Source organism: Maniola jurtina, chromosome 12 (genome assembly GCF_905333055.1).
Source record: "Maniola jurtina chromosome 12, ilManJurt1.1, whole genome shotgun sequence".
In the NCBI taxonomy this organism is placed as follows: domain Eukaryota; kingdom Metazoa; phylum Arthropoda; class Insecta; order Lepidoptera; family Nymphalidae; genus Maniola; species Maniola jurtina.
This window is the reverse complement of record NC_060040.1, coordinates 4,990,894-5,016,860: the sequence shown is the minus strand read 5'-3', so window position 1 is coordinate 5,016,860 and position 25,967 is coordinate 4,990,894.

Genomic DNA, 25,967 nt, shown 5'->3' with positions numbered 1-25,967 from the left:
AATCAACTAAATTGGCCTATGTCCAACAGTGGGCATCCACAAGCTGTTGATGATGATGATGATTGAATTAACTAAAAATACTTTCAAATGATTACTCGGCTCATTTAAATGTTACCAACTTATGTTCTATTGTTTTGGATGCAAAATAATTAAATTGCATTTTTGATTGATTAATAAATACTTTATTTTTGTTAACCCCCGACCTAGAAAGAGGGGTGTTATAAGTTTGACGTGTGTATCTGTCTGTGGCATCATAGCTCCTAAGCTAATGAACCGATTTTAATTCAGTTTTTTTTTTGTTTGAAAGGAGGCTTAATCGAGAGTGTTCTTAGAAGTTAGTTCTTCTTTCTAATCCAAGAAAATCGGTTCAATCGTTTGAAAGTTATCAGCTCTTTTCTACTTACTGTAACCTTCACTTGTCGGGGGTGTTATAATTTTTTTATTTACACTTGTGTAGTTTAAGCTACGAATAACAAAAGTAATATTATAGCGTAAAAAGAATTGAAAAATTAGTAAGTACCTACCGACTGAATACGTTTGGTTTAAGTTTCAGAATGTGTCGTCTTGTGGTAGATACGCCACATATTTTTATCGTTGCGATGCATAAAATAATACAAAATTCACGACGGGTCTCAAAAAATTTATCAAAATTGACCAAAATAAATCGTCACAAAATTCACAAAATATGATTGCAATGTACAACAGAACAATATGAGTGGGAACCGGATTTCTCTAATCAAAATCAAGATAAGAATTCAATTTATATTTCCGGGCAATTCATCGTCCCCATTGCTGCTTTAAATCAAAATTTACCCCAAGCCAATGTTTGGCCGATCGCAATCGCGAACTTTGCCAGCACTTCCATTGAATGTTGATAAGAGTTTGACAAATTCAGCAAGTTTATCGCTTAATTTGATTATGGTTTAAACGAATATTCTATTGTATTATTAAAATTATTTGTACTCAATGATAACTTGAAATTTTGATGTTTTTCTGTTTTTCCTATCACTCAGTATGACCCTGTATTTTAAACTGCAATACCTATCAAGGATTTAAAGTTCTGATAAATCTTTGTGAAGATGCTGAAAAGTTGTCTCTACATGCTATATCGCATATTTTCTTCTTATGACTGCAAAAGGATGAATAGAGATATAACTTGCTTATATAAATGCTTAGGTATACACCGGCAGACTGGAGTAAAACTAAGGTGCAACGTCTATTTTGATAACAAATAAAACTTAGTTAAAAAAAATTGCATGATTGCATTGATTTTCAGTCTCAGTTTCAGTTATACCAAATTTAATCGGTACTAAATTTTTCAATCATCAAGTAAACTTTAATCTAAGGAATAAATTTGAGGCTTTGATAGTTATTGTATAGGAAATCTGTGAACTCGTCTCATTAATTCATGAGCTTCATCAGTTAAAGTCTATCCAGCGATCGGAAAATAAGCTCTAAACCTAGGTTTTTTTTTTAGAAAAATGGCGCTGCGCCTAAGAAACTAATTATCTACACCAATTATCTAGTAGAACTTGTTAAAACAAGTTGTGTAGAAACAATTGTGTACATCAAAACAAAATGTTACAAAAAAGATCTAGCTCATTGGATCTGAAAGCTTCAAGTACCTGAAATATCCTGAAAGTCACACAACCACAAAACAGACGACTTCTAACTTTTATAATGTCAGTAGGGTACTAGGAATACATGATCAGGTTAGTAAGTTTTATGTTAATTCCCAAGCCGCTTCGTTGTATTCCAAGTTGAGGCTTCCAGATACTTTTGAACACGAAAAGCAAATATGAAAGGAATGTAAGAGCGTATCGTGTAACAGTTTCGTGCAAACATTCGCTGAACTGTACAAGTTGGATGCGATGTAAACTGGTGGCGTGTCTCGCTGACGGGAACTTTCAAACTTCCAGCCGCTTCTACTTTGTGACACATCGTCTCTACGGTGAATAGTAATGCGAAAAACAATAGCTATCCATGCTTATGAGTCGAGTCGGAGTGACGTTGGCGAAGAAGCCCTGTCATATGATACCCCACTTGGTATAGTTATCGTACCTACTTTGACTTTTTTTAATGATGTAACCACAAATTCACGGTTTTCGGATTTATTCCTTTACTTGTGTTATAAGACCTAGCTACCTGCCAAATTTCATGATTCTAGGTCAACGGGAAGTACCCTTTAGGATTTCTTGAAAGACACGACAGACGGACGGACGGACGGACAGACTGGTAGTTGGTTAAAAAGACGTGAAGTGGATTTTTTTTGAGTAATCGCTTAAAGAGTGGAAATTTTTAAAAATTAATTTTTCTATGAAAATAAACCTACGTAGGGGCAAGGTTCTTATTTAGTTTCTTGGGTGGTCCTACGAAGCATTATTTTTAGGTTTCTTGTAAGTACTATGCGCTTCGTTATTGCATTCTGGATACAGCAGTTCCTTGCGACTCATTTAATGTCCAAGGAACCAAAAGCTTAATTTGCTATAATCCGCCAAACCAACGAAATCTGTATGGTATTATTGGCGTCACTCAGAAAAGCAGGTATTATTTAAATATTTTTATCGAATTATTGGAATGTCCTCTCCAAAACCAACACAAAAAAAACACAAGTTTAATGTGTAAGGTTATCCGAGAGTTTTAATCTAAACAAACTAATGCCAAAATAAATAATTTAATTAGAGCGTGATTGCTATCACAACATCTAATTATTCAGTTCACAATCCAAATACCGAAAATATGCGATATCGCTCCGAATCTCGGAAGGAGACTGAGCTAAAACCTTCGAAACACCCGTATTTATGCAAGTTCAATCTTGTTGGCCTCCTAGCAACAGATTGTATGACATCGAATGAGCGAAATATCGATTTTATCAACCTACCTGCATTACATACACTAATAATTTTATATTATTGTTAACAATTCAAATCAATTTTTAAAAGTAACCTTACAGTATGCAGCACCATACAAATTCCAACACCACTAGACGCGCGTTACAATGTCTAATTGCAAAGTCAACTTTGCAATTAGACATTGTAAGGTCTACATCTCCTGAGGATGCTCCGGTGTCGGGGCGAAACGCGCGTCGAGCGGTGTTGGAATTTGTATGGCGCTGCGTACCATACAGATTTCGTTGGTTTGGCGGATTATAGCAAATTAAGCTTTTGGTTCCTTGTATATCATGGACTTTCGCAAAATAACGCCTGCTTCTATAATATTTAATCCGTTTAATGTCGTCTACCCACCTAGTTGGAGGTCTGCCAGTGCTGCGTTTTCCAGCGCCAAGTCGCTGTTCCAGCACCTTGATGTGATCTCAACTATCGTTCTATGAACTATAGCTACAACTTTTAGCTTTACGAAAGTGGCTTACGACATGATAATGAAAATACACCGAACGCACCGTAATCTCTTGGTTATCTCAAATCAGTATAGGTATCTGTGCAGTCAGTATAAATCAATACATCAGCAAGACTCTCCAATTTGCATATAATGACTACTTATAAAGCGACTTGCGTCGTATCTATGCCTGATGCCAGTTTGTCGGGTCCATATCGCTTAAGATGTCAACACATGATCTTAGATTGCTTTATTACCTGACTGACTTGTGAATTACGATGTTTCATGAATTAAACATCTTATTTATGTGATTCTGCTATTAAGCTTTAAAAGACATTAATTTATCAGGTACGATACGTTTTATTGATTGATTGTTTTAGTAGTTGAATTCATTAATTTGGTTTATTACCATATTAATCGTGTGTTTTTGGTGTAGGTAACTTCACAAGATTTCTGGAAATATTTTAGGAAAACCACTAATTTAAACAGTAACTAAAGCCAAATAAATATATATTATACACTTTGTAATAAGTAGGTATTTCATGTATTTTTCTTTAAGTGAGACATTAAAATGAATAGAAAAAACTTTCGAAAAGTTTAGCTATGGTGGTTAAATCGTAGTTGTTGACTGCTTTATCGTCAAAAATCAATATTAATATTAATTTATAGCGTTAGTAAATATTATTAAGATTATTAAAAGTACTTTGACTTAGATTTTTAAAAATTCCATTGTCTGTCAGTCAGTTAATATTAATTTTCTAAGTAGATAATGCATTCTAACATCTATACTATTGTAGTGGTTATTGAATAACAGGGGGTAATCTTGACCATTTCATTCTTAAGCTTCACTTTAGTTTTTATTCAGAAAGTAATAATACAGATTTTCACAAATGTTAAAAATACTTAAATATAAAAATTATAAAATCACTGTAACGAGGCAGGGTGCCCAGAACGCTGGCTGCGTTACCTCGTTGAATGGCCAGACTAATATGCTGACCAAGGTAACTGCCAGATTTCCGGTCACCCGTGGACTCCACAAGACGGGATGACAGGTCCTTAAAAAAGGATCTGGCATCCTCGCCCCACGAACCCATGGTCTCCACTCCAAAAGGCACAAATATGAAATTATTTTCTATATTTTCATATTTGCGCTTCTTGGCCCTTTCTGCCTTAGTGGCTGCCGTTCCGGCCGCCACGGAGGTCACCTGTATGTGAGACAACGCCAGTGTATCAACACACGTGGCATCCCATACAAGCGACCTTCCTTGTTTCCACGTATTCCATTCTTTGTATGTTCAGATCATGTTGCGCCTGGGGCCTCAGAAGATCTGCAAATGGTCTTAGTTAATTTCATTTGGTGAAAAGCCTCTAGGTCCCTGTCCACTATGTGCAAGAAGGAGGCCGCTGAGCGGGACCGCGAGCGAGCCGATCCTACTCGGAGGCGGAGACATCCGGGCGGCGCTGATCAACGCCCTGATCGTTCCATTCAGTAGTCCCAGGCGCTGGGACCGGGCCGCTAGTGGCTGGAGCGGAGCTCTGGCTGGCGACCCTGGAAGGACGACCGCTTGCTGTGGCGCAAGCTGTCGTGCCTACATGCAAAGTGCACGAGGCCAGGGGAGTGCATCTTTCAGGATGAGCCCACTGGGCGTCGCGCAGGGGAGGCACCGGCGCACGTTCGTAAGAGTTCCCGGAGCCTCTTAATATGCGCTGAGGATGGCCATCGAGGGGGTTTTAGTGGGTACAAATCCCACATAACCCGATCTCTCCTCAAAGAGGTAGGGTATCTTGTGAAGATTTCCCCCCCGTCAACAAAAAAAAAAAAAAAAAAGGTCCCTGTCCACTAGAACCTCAAGACATGCTCTTTAATCCCGTCACAGGTTTCTGACGTCCTAATGACGTAGACACTGCGGAGGATTAGAGATTGCTTAGTACGGTTCACTCTTGATCCGGGATTAGGTATGTGTGTCGTGCAACTGCAGTTTAACAGCTAATTAGACGACATACTAACATGTAGTAGCTGTTATAATTACGGGATTTTAGATAAGAATTAATTGGTGAATGATTAATAAGATTAAAACTGTATTTTCGTAAAAAGTTGTCGTCATCTGCCGCCTTATTTTCTATAACGTAGACCTCCCTCTAAGAAAGGATTTTAAACCCGGATAAAGTCTTTTTTACTCCTAGAAACCTCCTAATGTTTATACCTATTTCGGGATCCTTAATATCCATGTAATAAATGATAATAAAAAGGTAACCTATAACAACTTACATTAAATTATTTATTGTTTTTTAGCCAAATTAGTCAATATATTTTATAGATTAGTCAAAATGCAATAGGACGATTTTTAAGGTATGAATCTGAAGTGTTTTTTTTGTAACTTCTGTGGATTAAAAAGACAAAATTTTGCCTTTTCTTCATCAAGATCCTCATAAATAAATGTATATTAGTCAAAAAGCAATAAGCACGGGTCTTAAAGTGTTAACCTGAAGTTGAATATTTCCTATCAGCGGAGAAGATCCAGACTAATATTTAGGACTTTACCTATCACATACGATGACCTTTCCGTAAAGAGAGCTTTTCTTGACCTTTCATCATGAAGTCCAATTAGGACGTAACATGCCCTTTGAGCCCGTCACAGGCTTCAATGGCACGAATACAGCACAGACGGGATTTACTCGTAATTCCGGATTAGCTCTACATGCCATGCAACTACTACAGTTTAGATATTAGGTAGGTTTGTAGGTATACATTAATGGTTATTTTTTTTATTTATATATTTATTAACTAAAAAAAAATTGGTTGTCTGTAAAGTCAGTTTACTGACGATAGTTGAACGTGACAACAAAGGCCGATTGTGTTTCTTTGTCGCTCGTTCCGCGCTCTCGCTTGCACTTCAAGCCTTACATGGAACGCCTCAGAGCGAGGTAACGCCGCATGAGTCATGTTTTTTCGTGCGTGCAGCCGGCTTTATCGAATTATAAGACGTTGTCACGTCAAAAATATACAGATATACATATTCTTACATTCAGCGCCACAAAAACCACAGTTGGTTTAACCTGGCACTGATTTAACTAGGTAAGGTTAAGTTCCATTAGTTCAGATGCAAAAATAAAATGTATGCTAGGAAGATAATAAATACTATATTTATGAATTGACGACAATCATGCTTGATGAGGTCTAAGTTTTTTTTTTTAATTTATTTATTCACACAAATTTTACCTATTTTTAACATTTATATCTCGCCAAACTGGTGGGCCAGTTTGTTGGCGAGGTGGCGCTCATATCTTTATGCTACTTACTCCATACACTAATTATAACTACTTCTGATAAACTATATTAAATATTACTTAAACCTCTGTTTATTTAAACAAACACAAAACACATTAATACAAAAATTCTAAAATACAAAGTTGCAGCGCGCTTGCTTAGAAGATGCCTTTTCATTCTTTTCTTGAAGGTATTTAAGTTTTACCTACGTGGCAGGAAACATGGAAACAGAAAACTTGTCATCGAATAATAAAAAAACAGAGATTATTATTTATATTTTTTGTAAGGATGAAGGAGTCAATATGTAAGGCAACTACTGTGACATTAAAACATAGAACCTTGATTGCTACAAATTCGTCTAAGTACTTTAATACTAATAGTATGTTAATGCCCTGTGATCCGGTCATAGGCTTCAAAGGCACGAATGCAGACATAGCGGCTGGCTAGTGGCTACGGCATAGTTTGGTACAGTTCACGGGTAATCCCGGATTAGCTTCTACGTGCGATTCAACCACTGTAGTATAGTAGACCACAGTGGCCTATCTAGTATTGTGCTGAATAATGTAGGCAATTAATGTACTGAATAATGGAGATTATAGGATATGTATGATGTTATAATGTTCCAACATGAAAGAAAGTTTACAGACATACTAATGTACAGCTCAAAACGCTGAGTCTAAAAACTTTTACATAGAATTATAGTACGCGACAGGTTGAGATGGCAATCGGGTATGAGCCATAGGTATGAGCATGTAGGTATGAGGCGATGGACGCCCCTCACACATAGGGCTGTGAATCACAGACAGACGGACGGTCTGAACGAAATTGTAAGGGCTCCTTGGTTTACTACGGAGCCTTAAAAAATAGACAGATGTCATCCAACAGGATAAGTATTCTTAAAAATAGAAACGACATCGCACTTCACAGTAAAAGGATCCAAAAATAGAATCCAACCATTCCAAACAAAATCCACTTTGGCCATTGTTGACAGACGTTTGCGTCACTTTCAGGATTTATAGTCGCAATTAGTTATGTAGCCGACGCGACAAACGATCTGTTGTGACAAACGGCGTCCACTCCGGAACGGACTCGCCGGGACGTTCCGGACACCGCGGCAATATACGGCGTTTGGCCTTTTCGATCACTGCCTGAATCAGTCGTTCAATCGGTAAATAGTTCGAAAATCACACTATCACACTTCACACTAATATTATAAAGGCAAAAGTTTGTGTGTATGTGTGTGTGTATGTTTGTTACTCCTTCACGCAAAAACTACTAGACGCATTTGCCTGAAATTTGGAATGGAGGTAGATATTATCCTGGATTAGTACATAGGATACTTTTATCCCGGAAAATCAGAGTTCTTACGGGATTCCAGAAAACCTAAATCCACGCGGACGAAGTCGCGGGCATCAACTAGTGATAGGTAAATATAAATTTACAACCCTTATCCTAATTATTAGGTTGCCGTGCCTCAAAAGAAAAATCAGAACTCTTATAAGTACACTTTGTTGTCTGTCTGTCTGTCTATCTGTCTGCCCGTCTGTCCGTCTGTCGCGTCTGTTAAGAAAACCTAAAGGGTACTTGCCGTTGCTAGAATCATAAAATTCGGCTGCCAAATTTCGTACTAAGTAACAAGTTCAAAACCATTTTCATAACAAATAGCCCACCCGTATTGAGTACGAATATCAAATTCTGTTTAGACTTTAGGCATCGCTGATTGACGTTGGTGGCGCGGTGACGATTTACAGCTGCAATTAGTAATGTATGACGCGCCAAACTGCGCACGACGCGGTGCAGTTCTGAAACACGCTTCACCACACGCATTTGATCTGTAGACTTAGCACAAGCTTACACATTACACCAGCGTTGATAGATTTCAAGCTGATTTGTAGGCTTAGTATGCACATCTCGCCAATGCTCATAAATTTCGAGTATCGAAACACTAAAATCCGATTCACACGCGCGCACGTACACGTGACACTTGCTTGTGACGCGCGTGAATCCGTAGATAGAACTGCACGCATTATGTCTACGCGAACGTTCACGCCACGCAAGCGGTATGCCATGTCTCATACAGTTCCATACATTACAACGGAATGGTACGCGCTACGTCTACGTATACGCGGCCTGAAGCGTCATAGCAAACACCCTTCGCTCTACGCATCTGGTTTGCCTAGGCTTAGTACATGTTTAATCATATCACCAACATCGATAGTACCTAAATTAAAAATTTATAACACCCCCGACAAATGAAGGTTACAAGTAACTAGAAAAGAGCTGATAATTTTCAAACGGCTGAACCGATTTTCTTGGATTATAGCTAAGAACACTCTCAAGCCACCTTTCAAACAAAAAAAACTTACATAAAATCGGTTCATAAGTTAAGGAGCTACGATGCCACAGACAGATACACAGATACACACGTCAAACTTATAACACCCCTGTTTTTGGGTCGGGGGTTAAAAACTGAACGTAAGTCAAAGCGCTATTGGAATGGTCGCATAGCTAATAAATAAGTACTGGTACAATTTCATGGCGATGTACAAAGCATTATTTTAGCTATTATCTAGTTCGGTTTGAAATGTGAATTGGTGCGCCAATAAAAGTTTATGTGACATAAAACTATGACCCGCGCTACCTATTGTTTGGCGAAACATGGACGCTTAATTCAAAGTGTGTTCACTATTTATTTTAGTACGAACCATCGTTTGGTGATAACTGATAACTATATTTTTATAATATTTACGATAGTGTTTTTTACCTGCACTTCAAGGAAATTTCTAATAATTTTTGAATCCATAAATCAAAACTTGCGAAACCGGAAGGATTCGAACCTGCGTAGACCGCTAAGCCACGGTATCGCTTACGGCCAGTGATGGTGATATATTATAAATGTTCACTCAGTTCTGAAGCGACTGTTAATGCCATCTAGTAGCGATACTTTACAGCTTGCTTTGGCTCGGAAGAATCGGGGACTTCTATTGTCCGTTTTTGGTCACCCATCCAGTTAACAACTTGAGTCAACGTTGCTTAAAAATCGCAAGCGATTGATATGCGTTGTCACGACTAGGCCACATGTACCTCGGTATTATAAACTAAACGAAAGACGATACCTCTAATAAGGAAATATATGACACCAACGGACACTGTCCATAAAAGGGGCTATCAATAAATATAGCACCATCCGGTCAGTACACAAATTTCAGGCCTCCGTGCTGCAGTATCTTGCATTAAGCCTGTACTGCCGTGATTTACATTGCAACACAGTGTGTACTGCGCTTTATGGCTGCCTACAACCTATGCTGTGAAATAACGATCTACCTTTAGTAACCTTAGTAGAAGCTACAGTTTTTGTCCAGAAGTACGACACTATGCGAATTTCCTGACGCTGAAAAGCTGCGAATTCTAGAATCCTAAATCTACGTGGATGCAGTCGCAAATATAATGTATTTGGTACTGATAGTTTGTGTCTAGGAGAGGTTGGGGTCCGAAGGTGTTGGAACACCCCCCTAGGTGGATGGACGAAATCAGGGAGCCGCAGGATTCAGGCGGCGCAGACCGTGGCACGTGGCGTAATATCCAGCAGTGGACGTCTATCGGTTGTTGTTGTTGATGATGATGATGATGATCCTGGAGACAGGCAGAGGTTACTTTTATCTCAAAGAAAAGAAAGAGTTCCCACGACATGTTGGCACTGTAAAATAATACACAATAATAATTTTACTGTGACATAATCATAAACTTTTAACATCTTTTAATTTTTGACATTATTCTACTTGACTAATTATATAAGAACATTATATTTGCATGCCAGAAATGGTTTAATACATTGGACTCATTGTATACTCCTTGTACCACCTTTTGTACCTGTACTCAGCAAATAAAGAATATACTGCTGGGTAGGAACTTTTTAAAAAAATAATATTAGCCGTACTAATCATGACGAATCCCCTCCAATTAAGTGTAAAGCTTGTGCCAGGAGCGGATACGACAATAGTGCAACGGGTGGGGTTTGAACCGCCGACCTTTCGGAATTCAGACCGCTCCTCAACCGTTGAGCTATTGAGGGTCAACTATTTGCGCTATTGGAATTTTATGACTTATTTTAAAGCGTTCCGTAGTGGTGTGCAAGAAAACTGACATGACTGCAAAGATGTCTATTGTGCTACATTGTGTCAGTGTGTAAGCTTTATGGCTAGCTACCGCCTATAGTAAAATATAACGCCAAGTTATTATAGCGGTGGCAGACACCCCACGATTTTGTGCCCGAGCCAAAAGTTTACTCATACGTAAACCTAAATGAAACATTTTTAATTTTACCCACCGAATTTCGTTTCGGTTGCAATTCAACAAACGGGTAAAATAGGTATTTAAATCCTTTTTTGTTTTCCAATGTACCTATTAATTTTGTTTTTATAAGTTCATTATTTTATCAGCAATATTTTATTTATTTTCTAATCATTAATTACCGTACAAATCGGATAACAACCAGAGATTACTTAAAAACTAGCAAAGATACAGTTACCCACCCATACTTTCGTATTTATAATAATATTACCTACTTATAGTATTGATTAACAGTATAACGCAGTATAATCAATAATAATTAATTATAGAACAGGTATGCTATCCCTCTGGTTGGTTATATTCTAAGTTCGTCTAATGATTTAATTAATTACTAATTATAATTCTATTTCCTGATTAATGATTAACAAATAAAGTTCTCATCTACCTTTTGTATTTAATAATGTTGGAAATAAAATTGAAAACGGACAAGTTTTAATCAAAGACATAGACATAACTCAAAACTTCGCATTAAATTTAATTGGCTTAAGTAAAAAGTCTCATTCTTTATCAAAAAGCTATACTTATAGTGGAGTAAACGAAGCATTTTCGTCGGAAGTCCTCAGAAACAGCTCCGATTTTGATGATTTTTTTTTTAAATTCTTGTTTTTTATACATTATTTAAAATCAGAAACGTTTTGAAGCGGGGAAATAATTTTTTTATCCATATGTGCGATATTTATACACGAAGTAAATTAAAATAAGTAACAATTACATGACTGACCTGCCAAAAAACACACTAATAAGTAAAAAAATCACATTTGAAAGTTGAAGCATAAAGCGCCATACTTGGCGCCATATTGAAATTTATTTATTTTTCAAAAAAAACACTCGGAATATTGGGTTCTCGATAAACGCCGACCCCAAATTATATAAAAATATTGGGTTATAAATTTTATTATAATTTTTGTCGTTGTTTTTGCGTGCCTACCTGCTTAAAAAAAGGAAATACAGTTTTTCTAGTCTTAAATGTGGCCCATCACGTTTAATATATACCATAGGTATACCATAGCTAGGCAGACCATAATTGTCGTGAGTCATGACACATAAAACATATAATTTTAGGACTTAAAATAGCTTCAGTTAATGATTATTATTAGTCTAATGATGCTACATCACTAGTTAAATTCAGAAGGGTCCTCGAGTACCTACCCTTTTTTAATTCGAGTGTCTCTTTTTAGAGTCGAGGAAATGGAACATAAGTTACATTAGTATTCGAGAGGAACACGGTTAATTACTCAATTTATAAAATCTGTTACTAAAGCTAAATAGGTACGTGTCTATTTCGGTACAGTTTTTTTAAGATGACTTTTTGTACATGTCGTTTTGAGTTATTCCCCATTAGGACTGTTGACGTGTGAATTTAAAAATAGAATTCTTATAGGTTTTTAACCCCCGACCCAAAAAGAGGGGTGTTATAAGTTTGACGTGTGTATCTGTCTATCTGTGTATCTGTGTATCTGTGTATCTGTCTGTGGAATCGTAGCGCCTAAACGAATGAACCGATTTTAATTTACTTTTTTTTGTTTGAAAGGTGGCTCGATCGAGAGTGTTCTTAGCTATAATCCAAAAAAATTGGTTCAGCCGTTTAAGAGTTATCAGCTCTTTTCTAGTTTTCTTGTAGAAAAGAAGGTTAGATAACCGTTAGGTTCTTAATATTATGTCAATTGACAAATTTATGTCAAGCTGTCAAGATGCCTTCACTTGTCGGGGGTGTTATAAATTTTTAATTTACACTTGTTGAAAAACATAACGCCCGGTAAAAAAGTCAAATATCTACCTAGGTAAGTACATGTCAAATTTTAATGATAAAGATATACTTCGGTATATTTTTATTGTTTCAGACATAATTTTGTATCTGAGCTTGAGGTAACAAAATAATAGAACTATGTATCCTACTTTTCTAGACAACTATCACAACTGTTTATTGGTGTAAGAAAAAAATGCGTATACGAGTATACCTACCTAGAATACATTGCAAAATATGGTTGGAGTTTATTATTAGTCAAAGTCAAATTATTTAAATTGGTACAATTATTATTGTACACTTTCGGATTGTCAACTGCTGAATTTGAAAACTAAAGCTACGAGAGTTCCCAACGCGCCCAGGTCTGAGAAGAACCCACAACAAACTCAACCGGGTATTCTTTACTAAAGAACTTAGGTAGGTACTTTACTTATTTATTAACGAATTTTTATATTCGAAGATAATTCTTAGTGGCATGTGGTAGTAAGTGACGATCTGCGGTCTAAGTTGGAAATGGTCTACTTAAAAAGCTTAATATAGGGCAGTTCAATAATGTAATAGGAAGCTATAAAAAATTATTTTTAAGGAAAGATTTTTTGAGAAAGATTTCAAAAGCTTTAAATTTTGAACTTTCGTTACATACAAACAACAATAAGAATAATATATTATAATTATTTTATTCACTTCTACTAATACTTACACACGTACCTAGTATTTATTTCATCAAAAAATCATAACCCTTCCTTTAGGATTTGCCGTAGTCGGGTAAAAAGCAAACCCATTTTCCAATAAGTTTGCACTCCATAGCGACATCTATCGCCACGACGTACAACTATAAAGTGTTTAAGCTTTCGTATAGGTGGCGTTAGTAGTTGATGCGCACGAACTTTTCAGATATTTCAAAGCTCTGGAAAATCAAATGTTTATTGTATTTTTATTTAATTACACTGCAGTAAATATTTTTTTACCCGTATTTTAATTATTTCCTTATAAGATCAGTCGATTTAAAATTGCGGCTATAGAAATTAATGTGATATCGAAATCGTCGATCGGTTTCCATCATTTTGCCAAAAATCTTGCTCTGGTTTTTCCTTTAACTTTAGTCCTAAACTGACAACATGTAAGAATGTCGTACGAGGTACCCGAAGTCCCATAGGTACAAGCTTTAAGCAACTTTTTCTTCAAATCTGGATGGCCTAACAAAAACTTGTCCAGTCCTCATAAATATTTACCGATTCAATAGCATTATCAACGAATCTTGTTTTTCGAGGATTCGTCGGCTACTACACGAATAAGGTATGTAATACGATGCGACACTAATTGATGAGTCCAAAATAAAAAAGCTAAGAGGCAATGGGTTCATTATGGCATTGATTTAATTTGTATTAGGTAGGCACCTACCTACGTAGGAACCTTTAATCATAATAATGCCTTAGCGTGTGAATAGAACATTGTCAGTTTTAATTACAATAATAATAATTTAAGTTTATACCTAAGTTCATATTTTATTAATTCAGTAAGTACCTACCTAGATCTATATCTGATCATTATACCTACCTACCATCAAATTGCGTTGGAAGCTAAAAGCTTTATTTAATTTCCCTATTATTTATTAGCCATATAAAACCCATTAGATACGATTATGTAATTAATGAAAAAGGGTCACACTCTCAGCAATGAGGAATACAACGAACAGAGAGAGAGAGAGAGAGAGAGAGAGAATGATCCAAGAACAGATTGACTAAGTACCTAGATAGTATTTTTATTTAGCATCACTATATTATTCATTATACTTTTTACCTTGACTTAACCTTAGTATCACAGTCTGGTCCATAAAACATATCACTAAATACTTTGTTAATTATAAAACATTTCGCACCATAAAACTTAACTACTTAACTACCAATGGATAATTAATTTATTAGTATCCACATCTGTAACGACGAACACAATTCGCATATAAACTATGATAAAAGCCTTTGCCCCCATAACAAGAAACCATCCACGACAATACCAAACTTGGAACAGGTAGGTATAATTAACAGAGATTAGCTCTCAATCTTGCAGCCCTCGTGCCTTTGTAGCCAAGACTGCATTATGGCCGGCTACCTCCTAGGATTACTAAGCTGGCTCCAGATAACGACGAAACGAGCTCTTTGACGAAAATTAGTAAAGCATACCCTACCTATGCTACTCCAATGCATAAAGGAGTATCTTATTAACACTACCTTCGGCGCATTGAGTTATAGATCATAGAGATGCAGACCTTGCACACCTGACGTCACAAACACGCCCCCACCCATCACATAATTATTATCATCTTCATTCATCATCATCATTTCAACCTGTCGCCTGCACACTATTAGTACAAGTATTTCCTCAAAGAATGATTAAATTATACAAAATCCCGTAGGAACTCTTTGATTTTCCGGGATAGAAAATAGCCTATGTCCGTCCCCGGGATATAAGCTAACCCTGTACCAAATTCGTTAGAATCGGTTAAACTGTTGGGCCGTGAAAAGGTAGCAGACAGACAGACAGACACACTTTCGCATTTATAATATTAGTATGGAAGTATCGATAAATAATATTATTGACGGATAGAGAAAAGTACGTAGAGACAGCGGTAATTTACTGAATTACTAAAAGATCAACTGGACTTCTATTAACTATTCAAGTTAAGGCAGTTTTTAACCCCCGACCCAAAAAGAGGGGTGTTATAAGTTTGACGTGTGTATCTATCTGTGTATCTGTGTATCTGTCTGTGGCATCGTAGCTCCTAAGCTAATGACCGGTTTTAATTTAGTTTTTTTTGTTTGAAAGGTGAGCCGATCGAGAGTGTTCTTAGCTATAATTCAAGAAAATCGGTTCAGCCGTTTGAAAGTTATCAGCTCTTTTCTAGTTACTGTAACCTTCACTTGTCGGGGGTGTTATAAATTTTTAATTTACACTTGTGTAGAATATAATTATTATCGTCTCTAGATTATATATCTCTTCTATTTCAGCGTAGCAGGTTCTCCTTATGTAAGCATGTCTGGTTCATACTGTAATCCGATTTTGACAGAGTGCTCAGTAATACTACCTATCTACCTATGATACACTTTGAAATCATCAAAGATGCACATTAGGACAGCTGGAGGAGGATACCTATAAAGATATCTAATATTATTAAGAGGAGACAAAACACGGAATACTTACTTTTCGTTAACTGTTCCATTATACCTACCTCTTACTTTTATTTATTTTTTGGCTTGAACGGTGGATTCCGTCCATCTATCAGCCTGTATGCTGGACATGGGGTCTTCGAGAACGCGTTATGATCTTCCATCTTCCTATTTCAGCCATTTCCTGCTACCTTCTTAAGGTCTGCGATTAGCGGACTACAGCTGGATATTTCTTTCATATACCGTCTTGGTTCAATATGCCTAGCTAGTAGAATAACTTTTGACCTACCTCTCGAAGAAGGTTAAAAGTTAATATCAGTTAAGACAAAATTACACTCAATAACAATAAACGTTAGCATATGCTTAAAAACCTGTGTTATAAAGTCATTCGACTGAGCAAAAAGTTTAATGAACATTGTAACATTTATTGGAAAGAGAAACTGACACCCAATAATGGCTTATAATGCTGATCGCCCATTCAGGACCAGCTGCACCCGCCACACACACCGTACGCGCCGAATGCAAGAAAATTTTCAGTAGGCACTAAAATACTAAGGACAGTTATAGCTGTACGTTTATTCTCTTCTGTGTGTCCTGCACGTGAGAGATAACTACGGGGCGTGCTTTCATCAGACACTGGGTTTTATTTGGGTAGACCTTACGGCGCGTATAGCTGACATTTTTTCAGTACTGAAAAATCAAAAAATCCAGAAAATAGACGACGTTGTAACTGGACAGTAAAATAATGTCGTAATTGAATAATTAAAAAATCGTTATCGCGAAGTTCTGGATAAGTCAAAGATTCTGACTAAAGATCGTTTGTTAATATTTTTTATTAAGCCTTCATTTTACAAATTCTGTGTACATCTTGTTTAATGCATATATTTATTTAGGTATAGTATTGCTGTGTACACCTATTAGGGGTTGTCACTTAGATTCGGATTTTTTGTTTTTATGTTCAGACTATTTAGAGTTACAACCTGTTTTGTGTGCCTTTTTCAATAAAATAAAATAAAGTAACCTTTCCATTGAAGTTCCAGTCATAGAAGCTCCACTGTATAGCTTAATTTATATTAATATAATCTTTCAGTTAATTTCGGTGCGGGCGGCGCGTATAGCACGTCCGAAATGTGCATCTAGCATTAAAGACAAGTCATTCACATGGCAAACAACCTGCGGGGGCCATTATAAAATCGTAAAATCGTAACTTGGTCTTTATGCAATTGAGTACAGTGAAATTATCCGTAATTTACCTCAGAAAAGAAATAAAAACATTATAATCCGATGTATGGTTGTGCGAGGTAGGAGGTAGGATTTCTTTATCAAGGTCTTTTTTTTCAAAATCGGAAAACGTAAGCAAATATCGTGGGTAATTCCGTTGTACAATATAACTTCTAACCATCACTAAAATTAGCTAACTAGTAGTATATCCTTATCATAGCGCTTTCTATGCTAAAGGATACCTCCTTACCTAAGTACTAGATTTAGAGCTGACCTGTGTTTAGTTTAGAGATTGTGTACCTACATATAACTAGCCATATTTTCTAGGTTAGGTAGGAAGTTTAAATTTTTACTACGTTTCCTCCCTTTCATAAATTGAAAAGAAAAATTGGAATGTGGACAAACTTATGCTATAATGGGCTACAAAAGTTCAAAAGCTGATTTCGATCAAAACAGCACAATTGCACTAAAGTTGAAACTTTAGCATTTTATTTCAACCTAATTACTTATTCAACTTAATTACTTATTCAACTTAGTTACCTAGTGTAATTGATCCGTTTTAATTCAGTTTTGTCCCTTCTGTAAAGTTTTATTTCATATATTACGCCGCTTTGTTTACCAGCTCAATTAATTTCATTCTTGCAGTCACAGTGCAACTCCAATGCTGCACCCTTATGTGGTCGACATCCAATCTACTCATATGAATCGGTTTAGCTCCACGTTTCTGATACGAACCGGTAAGGTGTGTAATGCGCTTCCGGCGTCCGTGTTTCCTGCCAAGTAGGTATAACTTGAATACCTTCAAGGCAAGAGTGAATAGGCAATACCCATCTCCTAGGCAAGCCCACTTCAACCTAGACGTACTAGATCAACCTAGAACTAAGTGAATAAGATTATCTGTACCTACTTAAGTAAGTACTATCCAATCCAACACACCTATGTATAGTCTCTCCGTTCACCAAAGGTTGCCTGGTGGGGATTGCTTTAGGCAATAAGGCCATCTTTGCATACAATTGTTTTTAGTTTATAGTTTCTTGTTTTTTCTTGGTTTATTTCTTGCTTTTTGTGTAATAAAGTCTTTTATCTATCTAGATCTGATCATTGCTCTGTTTCTTAGGCATGATTGTCGTCAAGGGTAAGCCTATCTCGCAATTTAAAAAAAAACTCGACGGTGAAGGGAACCTATACGTCGTTCCAGTCGCTTGTAGCCAACAATTAAGAATTAACATATCTCGAAATGCTTTAACGGAGGCGGAATGTAATAAGTCCCTTGACGCGTCGTGATTAGCCTGTCATAGGTCTGGGGAACTGGCATTGTAATCAGGTTGTAGGCTAAGAGGCGGTCGCCAGATTCAGAGTGCACAGAGCCACTCTGCAGAATGTACAATTTATACAAAATATTCATACAAAGTACAATTCATACAAAATAATATGGAGTGTTAGCTGATATCTTCGACTTTATTTACGTGATTTTATAAAAAGTGCGAAAGTGCATAGAAATTTTTCCGATTTTAGGCTTGTAAATTATCCATAAATCCACCTTCCACAGATCTGGTCAGACAGACCGAAATATTTTCGAATTTAATATTAGTATGGAAGATTTTCGAGGTATAAAATAATTCAATCGTATGGACCTCCCGAATGCAGGCTCTCTTTTCTAAACTTAAATAAATAGAAATAAAAAATCAAGTCTGAATAAATTCCGCTATGTCTTAGACTATAGTTACACGCCTCCGCGAATCCTGGCTACGGATTTCGTGCTTAGGTTTAAAGCCAGTGGACGGCAAGGGTTTGGCAAGTTTAGTGGGCATGCTATTACGCTGTTGTTTTAAAATCCAATGATTGAGAATTCAATCTAGGTACTTTAATTTATACTGTTAAAAAATGGAGGAAGAAGAAAATCCTTTGTACCTACCTATTATTAAAAAAAGTTTATTTCTGGAATAAATAATAATCTAACATTGTTTTGGTCTATAATGGTGCATTCAAGCCTTATCAAGCCTCAAATCAATCAATAGTCTTAGCAACGGCAATATTTTCATGTGCAGTTAAAGCACAAAAGCACAGAATATACTACCTATGATAATAATATTACAAAAGCGCATCAGACGCAACTATACCTACCTACTTACAACTCGGCGCAATACACTTGCAATCTGTGTAACTTTTACACACTTTTATACATGCAATGCCATTTGCCGCACTGTCGACATGAGTTAGCAAAACCATGATGGCTGAACGTCATCAAATGATTAAACGTCCACTGCTGGGCATGCCCACTCTGGGCATGAAAACCATGACCGTCACGGTCTTGCGTTTCCTGAATCAAGCGACTCTCTGCGACTCGTTTGATGTCCTCTGTCCATGAGAGTCTGCCACGCTGTCCACCAATCGGGACCTCAATGCCTATCAGTTCTTCGAACTATGCGCCCCTTCCATTACTACTTCAATTTCGTAATCTGTTGAGCTATGTCGGTTACTTTGGGTTTTCTACGTATCTGCTTACCTATGATTAGATGTCGAAGAGAAACTCCAGTCTGCTCTCTGCATCACTCACTGAGCTTTTTTACGAGAATTGTAAGAATATACGAGGACCTGTAGCTATAAACAAGTGTAAATTAAAATAACAGCCCCGACAAGTGAAGTTTATAGTAACTAGAAAAGAGCTGATAACTTTCAAACGGCTGAACCGATTTTCTTGGATTATAGCTAAGAACACTCTCGATCAAGCCACCTTTCAAACGAAAAAACTAAATTAAAATCGGTTCATTAGTTTAGAAGATACGATGCCACAGACAGATACCCAAATACACAGATACACACGTCAGACTTTTAATACCCCTCTTTTTTGGTCGGGGGTTAAAAATAAGCTTAGTTAGAATCAAAAGAAAAAACTAAATAGGGACACATTTAAAGTCTAATTTGAAGTCCACAAAAATGTTACAGTTACATTTTGGTAGACAGCAAAGTTCATTTCTTTTATTCAGCCCCGCTGCACCCACTCAGTTAAAAGAACCAGGGGCTTTTTAATACGAATGCGCCGAGGACAGTTGAGAGCTCATTTACATAACCACCTTATTTGGGGCTTACTTCCAGAGACATTCAATATTTTTATGTTTCTGACAGAAAGGACACCACGCTGATTATAGTCACGACTTAGGAACTTGGAACACCATATGGCCATTTTTCATGATCATAACAAAATGTTTTAAAATCACATATAGGAATGCAAATCACTATACAGTCAGGTATAGCAATCACTACTAATTCTACTGTTGGTACTTCGACAGTTGTTAGTAATGAATTAATCTTACACCTGTTTAAATTCTAAAGTGATTCAATTGAGAAGACAAGAAGTTCAGTACAGTTACTTTACTTTTGCTTTTATGTCTATTATTATCTAATGCATAGAAGCATTGACCGATAGTTGGAATAAATGAGTGTGTCCTGTAACTTTATTTACGCATTTATTTTTTATTTACTTTAACACAATAACACCTGATGGAAAGTGATAATGTGGCCTAAGATGGTACACGTTTGTCTCGAAGATGCCTTTTTACTCTTGTTTTAAAAATATTGATCTGGATTGTAATTGGTACGAAACACGTCTCAAAAGAGTACCTACTGCACGCTTTAGCCACACGTGGGAGAAATGATGAAACAAAAAATTTCGTGCGTGTAGATAAATTGTCGATAACATAAGGATGAAAACATAGAAATGGATCAAGACTGAAGTTCCGTCAGTAGAGGAAATTTTTTGCCTATGCCGTAGCTACTCTATCTCTTAAATAAATCTCTATACTCACTTCGTTTCGGACATGGATAACTTTATGCATTCGTTCGTTTTTCTTTTACTTTTTTTATTTGATTCGTCGATACCGATACTTGGAAAGTTAGGTTTATTTAAGTTATATCGATTGGTGTAAAACACAGACAATATTTCACATCCTCGACAGATTAAGACTTTGAGCTTGTAAGCCTTTTTGCATAATTTTTAAGTAACTTTTTTATACAACTTTGCACATTTTAGTAAGTTAAAGGTAGGTAGGTATAAGAGCTCAAGTGCTTATTAAATCTAAATGATGCCTGCGATTTATCTGCGTGGATTTAGGTTTTTGAAAAATCCAGTAAGAATTTTCTGGAAACAATTTATAAGATCACTAACTTATGCCCGCGACTTCATTCACATGGATTAAGGTTTTTAAAAATCTCGTAGTAACTCTTTGATTTTCTGTGATAAAAAGTAGCCTATGTCACTCTCCATGTAAGTATTTAACTATATCCATGCAAAAAAATCACGCAAATTCAGCCAAATCCATCCAGTAATTTTTGCGTGAAAGAGTAATAAACATCCATACATCCATCCATACATACAAACTTTCGCGGTTATAATATTATAGTAGGATCTCTTCCACTGAAATTCAATATCTAGAGTTCAGAAAGTTATCCAGCCAATTTATTAATCACACTATCTTATCGACAACTTATCTGAGCATCAATTATAAAGATTTGTGCTGGAGTATTAAACTTAGTTGAGTCTGGATTCATTAATCCTCTAACCTTGATAACCGTTGCATGGAGAAATTCTCTCAATACTTTGTATTGGCTATTGCACTGCTTGCTACTATCTAATATTCTAGTTTATTTTACATACTTATCTTATCGTATAACTAGATGGTGCCCGCAACTTTGTCCGCATGAATTTAGGTTTTCTTTAGGTTTGAATTCTTCGTTTCCCAGGTCATAAAATAGTCTATACCTACATAGATTTAAAAAAACAGATGATACCAGTGACTGTGTAAACGTGGATTTAGGCTTTACGAAAATCCCGTGGAAACTCCTAGCCTGTATCCGTTCTAGAGATGTAAGCTAACTCTGTAGGCTTTTATCAAAATGAACGGATGGTCCGTGAAAAGCTAACAGACACTCCTTTTTGCCAGTATGAGTTGCGCCTAAGCCTCGATAATAATCATTTAAAGAGGGCATTTTTTTAACAGGGCTCTCTCCGTCACTTACTCCATACAATCGTAGCCCCAATTTCATTTGAATACTAGAAGATGCCCGCGGCTTCGCCCGCGTGGATTTCGGTTTTTTAAAATTCCCGTGGGAACTCTTTGATTTTCCGGAATAAAAAGTAGCCTATGTGCTAATCCAGGATATTATTTATCTCCATTCCAAATTTCAGCCAAATCCGTCCAGTAGTTTTTGCGTGAAGGAGTAACAAACATACATACACACACACACACACACACATACAAACTTTCGCCTTTAAAATATTAGTGTGATTAAGCAACCAAAGTCCACGAAATTTTGCAGACATATTCCAGAAACTAATATCTGTGCCTGTGGAGTTTTAGATTTTTCTAAAAATATGTAGTTTTAAAATTACAGGGGTTCAAAGATTTGTATGTGAATTTTTAAGACCACGTAACTTTGAAACCGAATATTTTAACGGAAATCTGGAAAACCACAGGCAATAGATATTAGTTCCCGGAACGTTTCTACAAAATTCCATTGAATATGATTGGTTAGTATTCCAATGAGAGACGAACTACGTTTGTATGGAGCGAGTGACGGAGAGGCCCCTCTTAAGAAAGCCTTAATGTAAGGACTTCTCTACTCATGTGATGTAAGACCGAATATTTGCTAACCATCAGGCATGTTAATAGTAGCGTGGGTGCGAGCCGATCACATCACATACACTATCACTCCAACCTGTTCGCGTCATTTGTAGCAGATGAAATGTAAATGCACATTCGTTATGTGGCGCCCGCGTCCCGCTCTGTATTCATGAGAGCCAGGCGCAAGGTATAAGCGATACTACTATGTAACTAAAATCATAACCCTTCCTTTCGCTTTTGCCGTAGTCGGGTAAAAAGTATTTTCAAAGACAATTTTTTCTTAATTCATTACAGGCAAGCGCTTGACTTCAATCACACCTGATGGAAAGTGATGATGTGGCCTAAGATGGGACGCGTTTGTCTCGAAGATGCCTTTTTACTCTTGTTTTAAAGATACCCGGATTGTAAAACACATTTAAAACATTTTTTCTTCTTTTTAAAAAATGTTATAAATGCAAAAGTGCGCGTGTTTTTTATTTACACTCAACTGCCACAGAGATTTTGATGAATTTTGATGAAGGGTCGCAATCCCTTGGGACCCCAATGTTTATCGATTTTCCATACTTTGTGACCTTGCCACTGCCATTATAGCTTCGCAACCCGTTGAGCTATATCAGTTAGGTACTTTGATTCTCTTCCAGATCTCCTCGTTCCTAACTCGATCTCGTAAAGTAACTTCAAGTATAGCTCTCTCCATTGACCTCTCCATCTTTCTTTACCCGCCTCCTCCTGATACTTGGACCACAGCCGCAGCGGCGGAACTTGCGCATATTATCTTCAAATGTGTCAACAGCTCGTTCGTACTCCTCCACTGCTTTAGCTGCATCGAATGAAATTTTTTTTACACTCATTTAGTACTGTTTTTTTACGCAGAAACGTAGATAAACCTTTTTAAGCTCTTTAGAATATCATGCAAAGTGACACTGGAATAGGTCTGACTACGCATTCGTCTTTTATTACAAGTTGAAACTAAACTTATGTAAAACCTTCATTTAAAGTTGAAACCATTCAGATTTCAGTACATCCCATAAGCTTCATAGTACAGTAGGTACATACCTAAGCTTGCGAGACCTTTAGACTCAGAAGTTGATTGCTCATCTATTGCTAAAGAATTAAAACTTCAGCATTTTCTAGAATATTTTATTCAGAATCAAATAAATAAATCAGAAGAGCCCGCTTATAAACAAACAAGATAATGATTTCGAACATGTCTGGACTAATCCCGTACAAGTGTACCCGTAACTGGGTGATACTCGTACAAAAGTGCCCGGGGCCTCAATTCCCGGGTCAAAATTTATGCGTTCCATACAGCGAACCGATGCATCTCCTCTCCGTGTCACCCGGCCGGGGTCCAATTAAGTTCGACTCACGACCTCCAGAATGGGCCATTAAGTAAGCGATACCATAAACTTGAACTTAATATAGATACCTACATAGTATACCTGCCAGCTTAATTTATTCAATTACATTTACAAACACTTTCCAATCTTGACTGGTCTTATGGTAATTGGCTGCGATACAGCAAACAGCTATAATAAAAAAAATTGCAGCATTTTAAACTTTATTTAGGCACTAAAATACTCTTCTGTAATATATTTCAGCGATTTAAAAAAGTTTTAAGAAAATCCACTAGGTATAATTATGTATGTATATTAAAAGGAAACAGTGCAGCTTCACAAGATTTTCTTCAAATTAATATTTTATTCCAATTTTCATGATCGAAGTAATATATTGCAACTTGAATTTTGATTGTGTAAAATGCAGTTATATTTTCTGCATACTTGTAGATAGTTTCTTTTTAAAGATAGCCCCTATACCGTATATTATATCTATCTATCTATCTAAGTGCCAATTTCACCAACGTCGAGTGACGTTTAAGGTTTAACCTTGGAATTATAAACCTGCCAAAATATCAAATTTACACTCGGATAAGTATTATTTTAATCGACCCTTAAAGGCACACCAATTGCGTATGTAGCACGTACACGTGCACGGACGCGCGTGAATCCGTAGACATAACTGCACGCATTACGTCTACGCGAACGTTCACGCCACACAAGCGGCATGCCATGTTTCATATAGTTCCATGCATTACAACGCAATGGTACGCGGTACGTCTACGCTTACGCAGCCTATGTGAACTAGCTCTTATGTGGGAAGCTTGGTAGTGTAAAGCGAGGACAAAATGTTGTAACTAAAAATGCGTGTCTCGGTTACAGCTAGTTCTATATTTTGACGCTGATTTCATGGCCTAGGTCAAACGAGAAGTTCGTGCAAGAGAAAGCGGAAAGCGGGTCGCGGTTAGATCTCTGCTATTAGATTGTCATGCATGTTACATGTTGGATGAGGTTATTAATTGTGACAGACGATTTCGCTACAGCGGCGGTATGTCGGATTAGGAGAGTGATGTTGGACAAGTTTTGAAATTAATATGGTATTAAATGCGTATTGTCGTTGAGATTAAGATTCGTTCATTAGAGAATATTAATCAAAGACCTCTAGAAAGAAAGTACTGCATGGTACCTATGATAGTAGGTACTTAAGTACTACGCGCAAGACGGGTTTTTTATTCACATTCAAGTTAGCTCTTGACTCCAAACTCACCTGGTGGTAAGTGACGATGCAGTCTAAAAAGGGGTATGGCAGTTTTTTATTAAACCTATAAGTACCACTTGTGTTTACACATGGCATCGTACTGGAATGCTTCACTTAAGCTTCACTTAACATTTAGTGTTTATTTCATGTCAATCGGTTCATAAATATCAATTTATCAATATCATTTATTCATTCTAAGTTCTTAAACAATTTCAGTGCACAAATAGTTATTCTAAAAATTATTTTACAATATTTTCCTATGTACTATTTGTTAGTAGATCTGCCTTATAAACAGTAGGTATACAATGTTAAAAAGTTGGTAAGAACATACGAATAGGTTTGACAACCCCTGTACTAGTAAACAATGCTAAATCGCTTGACTCATCTGAAAGACTATGCGGGAAGTATAATAATTAATTTGACTTTACCACATAGCTACTCTGTGACATTACATAGTTTATGGGTAAACATCATGTTTTGCGGTAGGTAAAGATTAAATAAATAAACCTTATATAAATAAATAGTATAAAAATTATGTAAGTATAAGCAATTAATAAACCTGTGGCGCAACTCCTCGTCCAAAGTAAATGATATCAGTTTAATTTTAGACTGCAAAGGCAAAAATCAAGTAAGGTAGTCAAGCGTAAGCTGTCAATGATAAAAACCAT